General features: G+C 41.9%; 1 protein-coding gene across 8 annotated transcripts in view; it reads left to right on the top strand.

The window, feature by feature from the left end:
- AGBL4 (AGBL carboxypeptidase 4) overlaps positions 1-14,309 on the top strand; it is a 1,457,435-nt gene that overhangs the window by 950,502 nt on the left and 492,624 nt on the right. The window lies entirely within an intron of this gene.

The raw sequence follows: 14,309 nt of genomic DNA, 5'->3' as shown, positions 1-14,309 counted from the left end.
GCAGGCAAATATGAGGAGATTAGAAGAATTTAAAATATGGAGCCTGGCAGCTTCTACAATAGTCCTTATGTAGACTTGTGAGGAAAAGCTAGAATCTCAGAAACCTGCTAGAGGGAACTAATCACCCTGTGGACAGAAAAGCCCAGGGACAGAAGACAGTACCGCGTAAAAGAAGCTAGAGAGAGGCAGCACTGTTCTTATCAGCATGGTGACTACAAAATAATGTAGCTCCCTTCCATTCTGTTCCTTCCCCTTTGTTCTTTCTTCCCCTTTGAAGTAAAACATCATGGAGTTGCAGCTGGCAACATGACCAAACAAATGTATGAAAAATAATTACATCTTTTTGGCTGGGTTTTAAATTGAGTAATTGTTGGAAGTTAGTAATCTCAATTATCATTCCCTTACCCACCTCTCAGGAGAGTTCTATGGACCCCCATCTGCACCAAACCTTGTCCTGATCAGACATTCTAAATTAAACAAGCTTAGTAGTTTTGGCTCCCTTCCAGCAGGCCACTTCACAAGCACCACTCTCTTGGCATAGTTTTTGCTATTCCCTTCAAAAAGAGTCTCCAATTAATTGGAGGCAGATATATCCTCCCAGCATCTGGTGAGGGACTTTCCAACTGACCTGACTGCTGCAGGTGGCTCATCCATTCCAAGCCTCAGCCCTGGGTGAATGAGGGCCTGGAGAGGAGGTGCTGGGAATTATGACCCTTGCTTCTCCACTGCTAGAACAAGGAGACACATGTCTGATTTATTCATGCTGCAAAGATTGACCCAGACTACTCTACACCTGCCCCAAATACGGGTTTCCTAGTTCAATGATTGTATCACCATCACTTCAGTCGCCCATGCCAGTAAACTGTCCTGTTTAACTCCTTTTTATTCGACTCCTTGCATACTATCTGTCACCAAGTATGATCAAAGCTATAACTCAGTATTTTTAGAATCTATCTCTTTCTTATCTCTGCTGCCAGTGCCTTAGTTCAAACTATCAGCATCTCTCAGGGAATTACAACAACTTCTTAAGCCAGGGGGTACAAGATGTGAGGTAAACAGGCTTCCAGGCTCTCTCTCAACTCTGCTCACCTAGCTATGTCAGTGTTACAGTGGCTTCCAGAAAGTCCCAGCCTTCCTCCTAACTTTATGCTCCCCTCACTGCCTCACTGGTCCTGCGGTCCCTACCTGACCAAAGAGACAGTAGACTCTTCACTGAACGCTACTTAGCTAGCTTGGCAGATGGCATCCTTTGTGCTAATAGATTGCTATTTCTAGGCCATTCTTTCCCTTCTCTTTTATAAAAAGACATGTTTTAAGCCTATATAACCCACTGCCATTCTTTATTGCTGTCATCTGCTGACTTCTTGGACAGTTCCCTCAGTCATGGAGAGCTTTGGTCCATACTTGTCTTTTCCACTACCCTGCTACCACCATATTGAATAATTTCAGTATCCATGAAAATGACCCACTGAACACCCCGGCCTCTCAGCAGTTTAAGATAAAATAACAAATTCTTAACTTAATCTGTAAGATCCTGCATAATCTAGCCTCTGCCTGCTTTTTCAGCCTGTCTCATTTCCCTGTCATTTTGCTCTCTGCTATACCCACATTGGCCTCCCTATAGTTCTTTCTGTCAGCCATGGATTTTTTCCACTAACTTGTATACACACTGGCCCATCTACCTGGAATGTTCTTTCTCAATGGAAAGAGCCTTGCTACTTCCTATTCTGCTTTCAGGATCCAATTTGAACACCACTCCTTCCTGGAATGCTTCCCTAATATACTGTTCCCCAGACTAGTTTGAGATCCTCTGCTACATGAGTCTATAATATACTGTTTCCTCTTTAAAACCCTTGTCACTCTTTTGATTACTCATTCTTCATCTAGTTTCCTCTGTTCATATGTTTAAGGAATATTTTTGTATTTAGGGTACGTATAGGACTGGAGGCAGGTGGAGAAGCATGCTATTACAGCGAAAATTCTTTCTTGGTATCTTTTGGTGTGGTCATACTTTGTCACTTCCTCTGAAGCCACATTTTCACTTTGTTAAATCAGAAGGTATATAACATTAGGATACAAGATCATTTATTTTATGTGACTCACAGAATTTCAAAGCCAAAAAGAACCTTAGGTTCTTCTAGTTCTAGGGTTTAAACCCATGTTACCTGTATCCCTAATTAGGGATCTAGGCTCTCAGCAGTACTTGAGATGCTACTGAGGAGCAAGGAGAAAGAGGGACTTCTATGAAATCAGGGTTCAGGCCTCTCTCATCCTCCCTGCCACATACACCATGCATGCCGGGCCCTCTTCACTGGCCTTCCTCATAGACTTAGTTTGAAAAAAGGATTCAGCTGTTAACAGTGTTTGAAAACTTTTTATTTCTTTTTTTCTCCTCTCTTCCCCAGAGAGGGAGGTTACTTTCCTGAGTCACCCAGTGAGTTAGTTGAACAGCACTAGCTGGAAGCCCAGTTTCTGACACCTAGATTGTCCACTGAAGTTCACTGCCTCTCACTCCCAGATCTGTCTGCAAAGGTTGCTTTTTTGTCTAGTCTTTCTGCAAATATTAACTAAGTACTTACAAGGCAGTGGGAATAAAATTAGATGCCTAAGTCAATAGGGTGAGCTACGTAGTTTAGAACCCTGACCCTGCCACTCATTAACTGTGTAACCTTAGGTCAATTACTTAACCTCTCTTTTCTCACAGATTAGTGCCCCCTCTTCAATATATATATCCAGAGAAACCTCCTATTCGGTTGTAATTTAACTATGAAGATCATCAGGCCTAGAGCCATATTAGGATTTTTATTTTGGCTCTACCACTTATATTTTTGACATTTCAAATAACCTCTTTAAGCCTCATCTAAAAACTAGGCACTGTGATTTAGCTTTAGGTTATTGTAATGACAAGATGCTTCTAGTAGATATTAGATAACAGATGTGAAAATACCTTCTGAATTGTTTGTAAATATTTGGATAGAATGCATTTGCAGTACTGATTTCCCTTAACAGACCCTAAGCTCCCTAAAGTATACAATTTGTCACTTAAAAAAAATGAGAATAGGGGTTCCTGGGTGGCTCAGCTGGTTAAGCATCTGACTCTTGATTTCAGCTCAGGTCATGATCTCTCAGTTTGTGAGTTCAAGCCCCATGTCAGACTCTGTGCTGACAGTGCAGAGCCTGCTCGGGATTCTCTCTCTCTCCTTCTCTCTCTGCCCCTCCCCTGCTATCTCTTTCTCCCTCTCTCTCTCAAAATAAATAAACTTAATTTTTAAAAAATGAGAACAACTAACATTTAGAGTACTTACTCCATGCCACATACTATTCTATCTACTTCATTATCATTTAATCACCTTTAACAATCTTAGGAAGCAGATACTACTATTATCCCAATTTTGCAGATGAGGAAACTGAGGAATATAGAGGTTAAGTAACTTTTTCAATAGTATACTACTCATAAGTGGTAATATCTGTTTAGAAGAAACCAAGGTATAGGTTATTGGTGGGGTGTAGGAAAGGAACTACAGGAACATGGAAAAGGCTCCTAAGTCATGTTGGTGAATCAGAAAGATCTGTATAGGTGAGTAATATTTGAGCTCCTTTCACCCATTAAGACCCCCCGAGATAGGACTTAATAGTCCTCAAATATTACCTCACATATACAAAAAGGAAAAAGGGGTGGAAGGAGGAATAAAACTCATCTATCAACTAGTTCTAACATTATCTCATGGCCATTCCTAAAAAGGAGAAGTATCACAAAGATAGTGGTTGGAAAGGGAGAAAGGCAGGCATGGGGGCTGACTTTTTCAAGGTTCTTGGGAAAAGAAAATAGAATCACTTGCAAATCATTATTATCCATTTTCTAACAAAATGTCCTGCTATAGGAAGACTTGAAAAATGAACTGGATGTTTTCCTAGAATCCTATTATTAGCATTCAAGGAGACTGTTTCAGTGTTAAAAAAAAAATAAAACAAAGCAAAAAAAACAAAAAAAAACATATCACTGGCTAGAACTTTTGACCTTGTATATATTTGGCTTAAACAAGGTCTCAAAAAAGGTAGAATTTTAAAGCAATTTGCAATATGATTTTAGCCTCAGAACTGACTTAGACTGTGCAATCTTACCTTCAAGTTCACTTGGTGTCATTTTTAGTGACTGTGCTAACCAGCAATGGCTTGGGAATAATATGATGGGACATGTTCACAAGCCATGGGAGGGACAAAGCACAGGGCCTGGAAAGGAGAGGGTTATTTATAAGTCACCCCACACCATGGCAGTTGGAACTGGAAAATACAGGGGGGATTTGACTAGTGGCCCCTGGCTAGAACCTATGCTGCTTTCCAGAGTAAGCTGTTGAACTTCCCAGAGAATCTTTTAGCCAGCAACATTGCTAAGGTTGCAGCAAACTCTCAGGGCTCTGCTAGTCTCTGTAGAATTGTTACCAGACATGAGGGAGGGAGGGACAAAGTAGGTCAGGTGGTCCCTGTGTTTCACCATTCTCCCAGAGAGGCTGCTGCCGCCATTTCTTTTCCTCTAATACTGCTGACCTCTGGTTGCTCCTTTTCTTGCTTCCTTATTCTGTTTTTCATTGGGAAAAAAAATTCTTTAAATGTGGATTTATCTTTAAAAGCTAACACTAAATTTCTTAGAAGAAAACATAGGAGTGGGGCACCTGGGTGGTTCAGTCAGTTAAGCATCCAACTCTTGATTTCAGCTCAGTTAACAATCTCACAGTTGTGAGATTGAGCCCCACATTGGGCTCCATGCTGGGCACGGAGCCTGCTTAAGATTCTCTCTCTCCTTCTCCCTATGTCCGTATCCCCCATGCACACTCTCTCTCAGTCTCTCTCTCTGTAAAAGAAGAAGGAGGAGGAGGAGGAGGAGGAGGAGGAGAAAACATAGGAGTGTATCTTTGTGATTTTGAGTTAGGCAATGGTTCCTTTGATATGACACCAAAAGCACCAGCAGCAAAAGACAAATTGGACTTTGTCAAAATTAAAAACTTTTATACTGCAAATGATACCATCAAGAAAACAGAAAGACAAGCTACAGAATGGTAGAAAATATTTTCAAATCATGTATCTGAAAATAAACTTGTATCAAGAACATAGAAAGAGCACCTACAACTCAGTAAAATGACAAAAAAAAAATCCCACAATTTAGGAATGGGCACTGGATCTAAAACATTTCTCCAAAGAAGATATACAAGTAGCCAATATGCACATAAAAGGATACTCAATATAAAAAAAATGATACTCATTTTTTGATGATGATCATTAACCATCAGGGAAATGCAAATGAAAACCACAGTGAGGTATCACATCCCAACCTCTGGATAATAAAAGAAGGACAATAACAAGTGTTGAAGAGAGACGCCGGGGTGGGTCAGTTGGTTAAGTGTCCAACTCTTGCTTTTAGCTCAGGTCATGATCTCACAGTGAGATCAAACCCTGCATTTGGGGCTTCATGCTGCTTGGAATTCTCCCTCTCTCTCTCTGCCCCTTCCCTACTTGCACACAAGTGCTCGCTCTCTCTCAAAATAAATAAACTTAAAAAAGAAAAAAATAGCAAGTGTTGGGGAGGATATCGAGAAACTGAAACCCTTATGCATTGCTGGTGGGAATATAAAATGGCGTAGCTGCTCTGGAAAACATTTGGCAGTTCCTCAAAATGTTAAGCATAGAATTACCCTAAGGCCCAGCATTTCCACTCCCAGGTAAACATTCAAGTTCACACAAATTCCATAAAAAGTAAAGTACTGATGCCTGCTATGACATGGATTGTATTCTTCTTGTGGCTGTACAGTTGCTGGGTTCACAGTAAGTTCTTAAGAAATTTTTGTTGAATACGTATATTAGCTCATATATCTCTTAAAAGGAAAAACTGGAAAATGTTCAAATTCCTTGTTTGCCTTCCTAAAGAGATCTCTTTCCAAAAAGGGAGCATAAAAATCCCATCATGTTTTTTCTCTACTGGATTAATTTAGTAAATGTTGTACTCCGTTTTCCTAAATTATTTAACTTCATCCTCCAATATCATTTGATTTCTCTGGCTTATTTACCATAGTTTGGCATTAAAAGACAATTATTTCCTGAGAAGAGAATAGAGGTATTCTTTCTCCAAATTGTATTTCATAGGAAAGGCAGCTTCCAGGATATTACCTACATTAATGTGACTAATAATAAGATATTAATATGCACTGCAGCTACTTGAATCAGCCTCATCTTTTCCATTCAATAATATTCATACATATTTAAAAGTTTCCTAACTTTGTGTAACTAGGTCAGCAGAATATTACCCAGTCTTGATATTGTTTGTCTGAGCTGCCATTTTACAGGAGTTGGGGGGCGGGGGCAGGGGAGAGACAGATAGCTGGGAGTTTCCATCTCTTTCTCCTGTTCATGATGTCTGTACTATAAGCAGCTGAAGTCATGAAAGTTTAGACCTAAAAAGACCTTGAAAGATTTGTCTTCTAACACCTGCCTTGTCCAGCTAAGGAAGCTGAGGTCTAGGAAGTGAAGAAATCCGTAGTCTCTAGGAGTATGACATAGGTTTCCTGATTGGGAATTTCATGTTCTTTGTGTTTCATCAAAGAGGAACCCTTTCAGTCATGTTATTATTTACCATTTTCTCCCCATACACCATGTGTCATGCTCTGTTTTTATCTCATGTAATCATTTCATCTTCAGGAATAACAATAGGTTGCTGTTATTATTACCTTACCTATGAAAAAACCAGGGCTCAGGTTAACTTACTCGCCTGAGCTCACATAGCTAGTAAGTGGTAGCACCAGGATTTGTACCCAGGTCTGTCTGACTTCAAAACGTATGCTCTTCTTCTGCATAGATCCTTTTGCTGAACACTGTTACTGTGAGGACCTAATAGGATCATGGAAGTGCTCACATGGCAGTGAAGGGGGCTTTATCCTCAAGTCTCTGGGGTTATTTCTCAGGACAAAGTTGCCCCTTAGGACTCTATTTTGCCTCTTTCATGGCTTGCCTCATGGCCCAGCCAGCCTCCATCTCCTCCGTGATTATGTTCCTACCCTGTTTTCCTGGGCTTCCTGCCTTTAGCCTACTTGGGGATGCTGATTCAGTCCTTCAAGCTTCTCCACATCTTTGCCCCACAAAAAAAAAAGCCATATGTCCTTTTCTATTTCAAGGTTTTCTATTACACCTGTAGGCACAGAGTTGGGGAAGAAGGTAGCAGATGAAGGTACAAGCAAAGATGAAACAGCTCTCCAGATTTCTTTGGTGGTTTTTCTTTGGTGTTAGTTTTTGCTTTAGGCTCTTCTTCCTCCGCACTTATCTCTGAGTGGGTGAAGCTCATCTGGCTGCCCTTCCTTCAGGACCATCCTTCCTCAGGTCTAGGAAGGCCTCCTCCTCCAGGAAACTTCCTCGGCAGTCTGTGAGCTTAAATGTGTTCAAGAAGAATGTCAGATGTGTTTCCATCTCTGAGATCTTCCTCAATACTGGGGTCTCCCATATAATTGGGACTCTGCCCTGTCCAGCCTTGCTCTACCCAGGAACAATCCTTTCTGGATATTTCCCCTCAGAACTCTTGAGGTCCAACCTGCACAGATGATCACATGTCAAGGGTGCCACAGAGATGTCCTGGGTTGGAGAGTGTAGCTAAGGTTCCATGAAGTCACTTATAGGCTTGATGGTGGGTAATTTTGTGTAAATGTATCTATATTTGCTTTGAAGTCCAGAAGTGCTATGCCTATGTGAGGACATTATTATCAGTGGTATTAATGATGGTGATGGTGATAACAATAGTCACAGTAGTAACAATAAGTATGCTATTCTCTCAAATGGAAAAGAAAATGTAGAGGTTTTGGAGTCAGATCAGTGTGTGTATTTCAGCTTCACCACTAATTCATTATCAAATTAAGCAAATTATTTCACATTACTCTGCCCATTTCTTCATCTGAACATTGGGAATAATAACCCTTAGTTGTCAAGGTATTTGTCAGGAGTAGTGTAAACCAAAGCTAACATTTATTGAGCACTTTTATGTGCCATGTGCAGTGCAACCTAAGGTCTTGGTATGTAAATATCTTGTATAACCCTCGCAATACCTTTTGAGACCTGTTACTCTGTCCATTTTACAGATTAGGAAACTGAAGTACAGAGAGACTAATTAACTTGCTTAAAATCACACAACTAGTAAGTGGTAAAGTAAGGACTTGGCATCTAAACCTAAGCAATTTGTCTCAAAAGCCTGTTATTTAAAGATGAGGTTTATAAAGCAGTTTCCATATTGCCTGGCATGGATTCGTTTCTCAGTTGGTAACTGTAATTTAACAGCATATTGCATTTCTAAAGAAGTACACAAATGCAAAGTGTTTGTTTTTATTATCTTTAAGACCTTGTCTCTTTCTCAACACTTAGTAAGGAATGCCTAAAAAGCTATGTCTACAGGAGAAGGGAGTGAGATTTGGTGTGTACCTGGTTACTTTGATCAAGGTAGACAACCACATTTGACAATGTTGGCTATAGTTGGTTCATTTTTAGGAGGCCTAAATTATTCACTTGGAATGTCTACACTGATTACATTGACCAGAGAGAAAAATGTCAGCACAGCTTCCCACTTGTGCTGACTGTGGGTCAGGCTGGTCTCACAGGACAAGTAGCTTTCCTTGCAGTGGGACTTCCTCACACAAATGTAGCAGGGTAGTGGGGGTAAGAAGGATGACATGTTATTGTCTCCAAGGTATGTGCTATTCTGAAACACCTAGAAGTCACTTCAGGACAGAATTTGCCCTCATGTGGCATATGAACTACTCTTTGATCCAAGAGCAGAGCTTTTCTACAATATCCAGGGAGTGACAATCCAGAATCTATAGGCACCCCTTAAGGCATGTGGAGTTCACTACCTCCAATAGCAGCCAACCCGGATTCCAACCTGGGACAACTCATATTTTTTTATTCTCCTGCCATGGAGCCAGTGAAGCAGTCATTGGTAGTTTTGAAGGAACACAGTGAAGAGGCCTAGGAGACACAGAGAGAGACTAGAATGGAAGGAAGAGTCTAGGGCTTTATTTTGTTTTCTTTATGGTTGTGGTGGGATTGTCAATGTAGGATTTTAAGCAAGAAAGTGATAGGTCAGACTTACGTAAAATTAAGTGCACTTGGGCTGCTGTGTGGAGGATGGATCAGAAGGCAGAGAGCATTATTAGGGAGTTTTATAACAAGTAAGACAAAAGTAAAAAAGATGAAGAGAAGCTGATATATCCCAGAACTATCTAGGAGTTAAAATCACAGAACCTGTGACTAAATTGAACGTTATAGGTGAGGGAGAGAGAGGAAGCAAGCACTACACCTAGGTTTCTGGCTTCTTTGAGCTGGTGAATTGTAGAGCCACCGCAATGGGGAAGAAGGGGATCCTGAGGAACGTATTAAGTTCAGCCAGGAAACTCAGTAGCCAGGTGTTTGGCAAACTCGTGGGTATTTCTAAAGGGGTTCAGTCATGCCAGGAAGAACTTCTAAGCAAGTAGCTGGTATCTGAAGTTAAGTGGATGATGACCCATTGCTTGTGCTCTCCTTAGTCCATCACCACTATCTTGATCCTAGAAGCATGCTCCAGTCTCCTGGAGAAGAGAGGATAAGAGTCTGAGGTGGGGCTTGCCAGTTTTAGGTGGAAACTGACCTTGCATTCCAAGAAAGGCATGTGGCCAGCTCTGACTCCATTGGTGTGTAGGGATCTGGGGCACACCTCAGGAGTGTGTTCTAGCCTATAGCAGCAAGATCCCACATGGAGGAAAAGTTAAAGCTGTTTCTGTATCCCCTGCCTTGTCAGGGCTGGTCCAGAAACTGAGCACAGCTAATCTTCCAGGTGGAGAGTGCAGTCATTGCCTGCAGAATCAGAGTTGCAGCTGAGTCAGGAGCTAATAGATTTGCTTCTTCCTACTGTCCTACCTGGTAACTTCATCCTAGGTTTTCTACTTACCTGGTTTGCTCCTCAGCTTGCCATGTGGGAAAAAACAAGGTACATGATATTGGTGGAGGAGAGTGAAAGAATGAGTAAAGCTTCCTCTACATTGTCTTCTCAGAATCCTCAGTTCCTCAATCCTTACTTTTGGGAGACCCTTAAACATCTGTGGCCTGTGGTGACTAAAAACATTATTTGCGGTTTCCCCAGGACAATTTCTGTTTGCTGTCCCACTTCTTCTCTAGAAGTTGCTGTGTATCTATCTGGTCCGTCCATTTGTTCTTTAAATTTATTCACCCCATATGATATTAAGCACCTATCATGCCAGTCACTATACTCAGAGGCAGTAGTTGTGAGCAAAATAGATATGGTCTCCGCCCTCCTGGAGTCTAAAGTTTAGTTGTTTGGTAGATGGCCAGAGTGGATGACTGGATGCAGGAGAGATCCATTAGGGTTTTTCTGGAGGCAGATAAAGGTAGGTTAAAGATGGGTAGGGACTTCACATCCCATGAAAGACTGATGTAAGCCAGGGGCTCTAAGTGATTTTCCTGCATTATTCCACTTAAACTCCCAATGCTCCATGACGTAATGTTATCCTGTGTTAAAAATAGGAAACTGAGGGGCGCCTGGGTGGCTCAGTCGGTTAAACATCCGACTTCGGCTTGGGTCGTGATCTCACGGTTTGTGAGTTCAAGCCCCATGTCAGGCTCTGTGCTGACAGCTCAGAGCCTGGAGCCTGCTTCAGATTCTGTGTCTGCCTCTCTCTCTGCCCCTCCCCCACTCACACACTGCCCCCCTCTCTCTCTCTCTCTCAAAAAATAAACATTAAAAAAAAAAAAAAGGAAACTGAGGTTCCAAGAAATACTAATTTCTAATACTACATAGCTGCTGACCACTGATATAACTCAGGCTTGTCCAAGGCCAAGTGATGTTCCCACTGTGTCATACCACTCTTCTAAAAGTCATCCAAGAAACTCAAAGTTATAAGCTCTGGGCTGACTGGATCTACTATGACCCTAAACGGAGGTTTTGCAGCCTGAGGTTCAAGGGTGGGTTTAAAGGGATGCTTGAATTCTGCCAACGCTAGATGCTAAATGTGATATTTTCGTGGACATGTGTGCATTTTTCTGGAAGAGGGTTTGTAATTTCCACCAGATTTCCAAAGGTGGCTATGACCTGGTACAGATCAAGAACCACAACTTTATACTCCGTTCTAGGCTTCTTTCTCTTTCTCTTACGTCCAGCTGCATGTGGCTATTTGTTGTTGACTAGCCAGTGTCATATATCGGAAAGACCTTGGAACTGTCACACGGGAGTTCTTGACACCAGCCCCAGATATGCCACTAACTTGCAGTATGGCTTTCTGCAAGTGTCTTCTTTGCACTGAGCCTCATCTGCCAGGACTCTGTGAGCCACGTGTGGGTTTGAGGACAGTGTTTCCCAGCTGGACTGCAAAGCACGTTGCAGGCATCAGGCACTTGGCAGAGTGACCGGCACTGAGACTGGTGGTAGCAGCTGGGGAGGCAGATCCCTGCTGCCAGGGCTTACTGAGGGTCCTGCTTGCCCAATCCCTATAAAACATGAATAATTCTATCAGATCCCAAATCCTTAGGTGGGCAGCCTTCGAGGTCACCTCCTCCAACCTTTCAGCCAATAGGAGTCAGAAGATAGGCCCCTTGGTGCTGAGTCCATCACCTGTGTCTTTAATGTGAATATGGCCCCCGCTGGAATGTGCTTTCTCCCTCTTGCAATGTCAAAATGCCTGAGCTCTCAAGTGACTGAATCAGTACTAAATATTTAATGCACGAAGTCAGCCTTCCCAGGGCCTTTGATCTGAAACTTCTTAAAAACATCTTAAAAGCCCTTCAGAAACTGGTTAGTATTTCATTACAGTCACTTAAAATAGATTTATTTTATCAAAACATCCTGTCAGAAACCCTGAAGACAGGATGACTAACCCCCAGCGATTCTGACAGGACTGCCTGCCTCCCCACGTTAGGCACCCAGAGTCTCTGGACAACCCCACCCTCATGCTGAGGGGTGCAGCTGTCACCAGCATCCCCTGATGGCTCCAGAACTGTGAGCAGAGGAGGTGGCAAGGCTTGTCAGAAGCCTTGGGAGGCTACATCAATAACATCCCCGTGAAGAGAATGAACATTTATTGAGAGCCTGCCACAAGCCAGGCCCTTACCTGGGGTTTTCGCTTGTTGAATCTATGCAATCTTCACAACAGTCCTGTGAGGTCTTTCTATTCTACCAATTAGGAAACGGAGGTTCAGAGGCATATGTGACTTGCTCAAGGTCATAGAGTAAAGTCAAGATAGCAAGTCAGGTCTAGCTCAAAAGCCTATGCTTTGTTTTGTTTTGTTTTGTTTTTCCACTGAGATTGGACCTTTCACTGTGAACTCTCAGTTGTTTCTTTCTTTATAAAGAAAAGATAAATGAAAATAGCATCTGATAAAATTATGTAACTACTACATGGTAACACAGAAAACGATAAGGAAAAAATTAAAAATCACCTGAAATCCTACCATCTGATAACTATTCATAATGATCTCTTGAATGTTGATTGTATTTATTAATTGCTGTTTGCCACAGTCTGATAGTTTCTTTATTAGCTACTCAATTTAACTTTCTTAATCTACTTCCATTACCCCAGCTTTAGATAGGGGAAAGATTGGGGACTGGGGGATCTGTGCTGCAATCCTTTCTTTCACTGCCAACCTGAAGGGATGAATGAAATCAATTCCCATAAAATCCCCAAATAGTGAAAGGCTAAAGCAGGCGACAGAGTGGGGCTAAAGGTTCTGTCCTTCCCTAGCCAATGGCTAATTGGATGACCTGAGGAAAGCACTTTGGTGAAAGAAATATTTCCTGCCCTCCTAGTTCTCACACTCCTGTTAAGATCAATGACATAATGAGGGGGAAGTTTTTTGTAAACTGGAGAGTACTGTGCTGTGGAAGGGAAATACAAGAAACAGAACGACTGTCTCCACACCACTGGGTACAGTGACCATGCCTATCTCACTGTTTGTCTGTCAACTCTACGTAATTATTAATACTATTCGTCTTCACTCTCAAAAGTGCCCTGACTTGAGGGATAAATCTGGGGGCTACCTGAAGCATTAGTCGTTATGATTTAGTAGCTCCAAGAAAGGACGACAGAGCAATCAGGGAGGCTCCCTGTAAGATGGGGCTGCATGTCGCCTGGCAGGGCAGCTAGAGCTTGAGAAGGCATTGAGGAACAGGCATTTTGTTAATGACTAGCATGCAGAAATAAAAAATGTGATGAGGCTGGCCCGACCTATGGGGGGCACACAGGATAGGTTGCTGGAAGAGAAGGTGTACCGTGGTCACTCTGTGAGAACCTGGCCCACCTTCCATATTCGGCGTAGGGCAGGTTTGGAGATAACACTTGAAGGCATCTAGCACTGAGAGAAAATGTGAAGCTTTGTTCCAAGCTGGCAAATATCCCTCATGGATTATTTTCACATTGTAACATTTGTCTCTGCTTCCACTCTCACCTCTCTCCAATCTATTTCCACAAGCCTTAGAGGGATCTTCTAGACCCAAATCTGATCTTCAGTTTTCCATTCAATTCTTAATTCTGCATTTATAGTGGTGGATAAAAACTAAATGCCTTTACAGATTATGCAAAGTCCTTCATGACTGTGCCCCTGCCAGTGCACTCAGCTTCAATTTCCTTAATTCTTGACCTCTGACTTCATGATCCAGATATAATAATGGCTTACCTTTTTGGATATTTATAATGTCTCAGGCACTGTTCCAATTATTTTATATATACTAACTCTTTTACTGCTAACCCTCTGTGAGGTCAGTACTATTACTAGCCCCAACAGTTTATAAAAAGGGAAACCGAGGCACAAGAGATTGAAGCTATTTAAGTGGCAAAGCTAGGATTGGAAGCCAAAGAACTTTTGGTTCCAAAGCCTATACTCTTACCCATCACATTATATGCACTAACTCTTGATCCAAAGCATTTATCTTGTACTTCACCCTTTTCCTTTTGCTTGCAATGCTCTCTCCACCAGTCTGCTCAGAAAACTGCTAATCTAGAGTTCAGGAAGCCATTTAAGTCAGTCCCCCAGAAAGAGAGCATCCTTAGTTGGTGGGATTCCCTCCCCCTCCATTTTTAAAATGCTTATTTATCTCAATTCAGCCCCAGCTGGGCACAGGAGGAGGGGAGGAAAGATGGGGTGGCACAGAGTAAGGAAGACTACTTCCTCCAGCTATCTTTTATTATATTTGAGACAAGACTTTTAACATCTTTAATATTGTCTAAATCTGTAGGCCCAACAATAAGGACAATATAGAGAAGACAAGATGAGAGTTGACAAGATAATCAGAGATGGCTTGC

Source organism: Herpailurus yagouaroundi, unplaced genomic scaffold, assembly GCF_014898765.1.
Source record: "Herpailurus yagouaroundi ecotype Mexico unplaced genomic scaffold, PumYag 77, whole genome shotgun sequence".
NCBI classification, from domain to species: Eukaryota; Metazoa; Chordata; class Mammalia; order Carnivora; family Felidae; genus Herpailurus; species Herpailurus yagouaroundi.
Note: the sequence above shows the minus strand (reverse complement) of the source record. Positions and strands in the feature narration are given on the sequence as shown.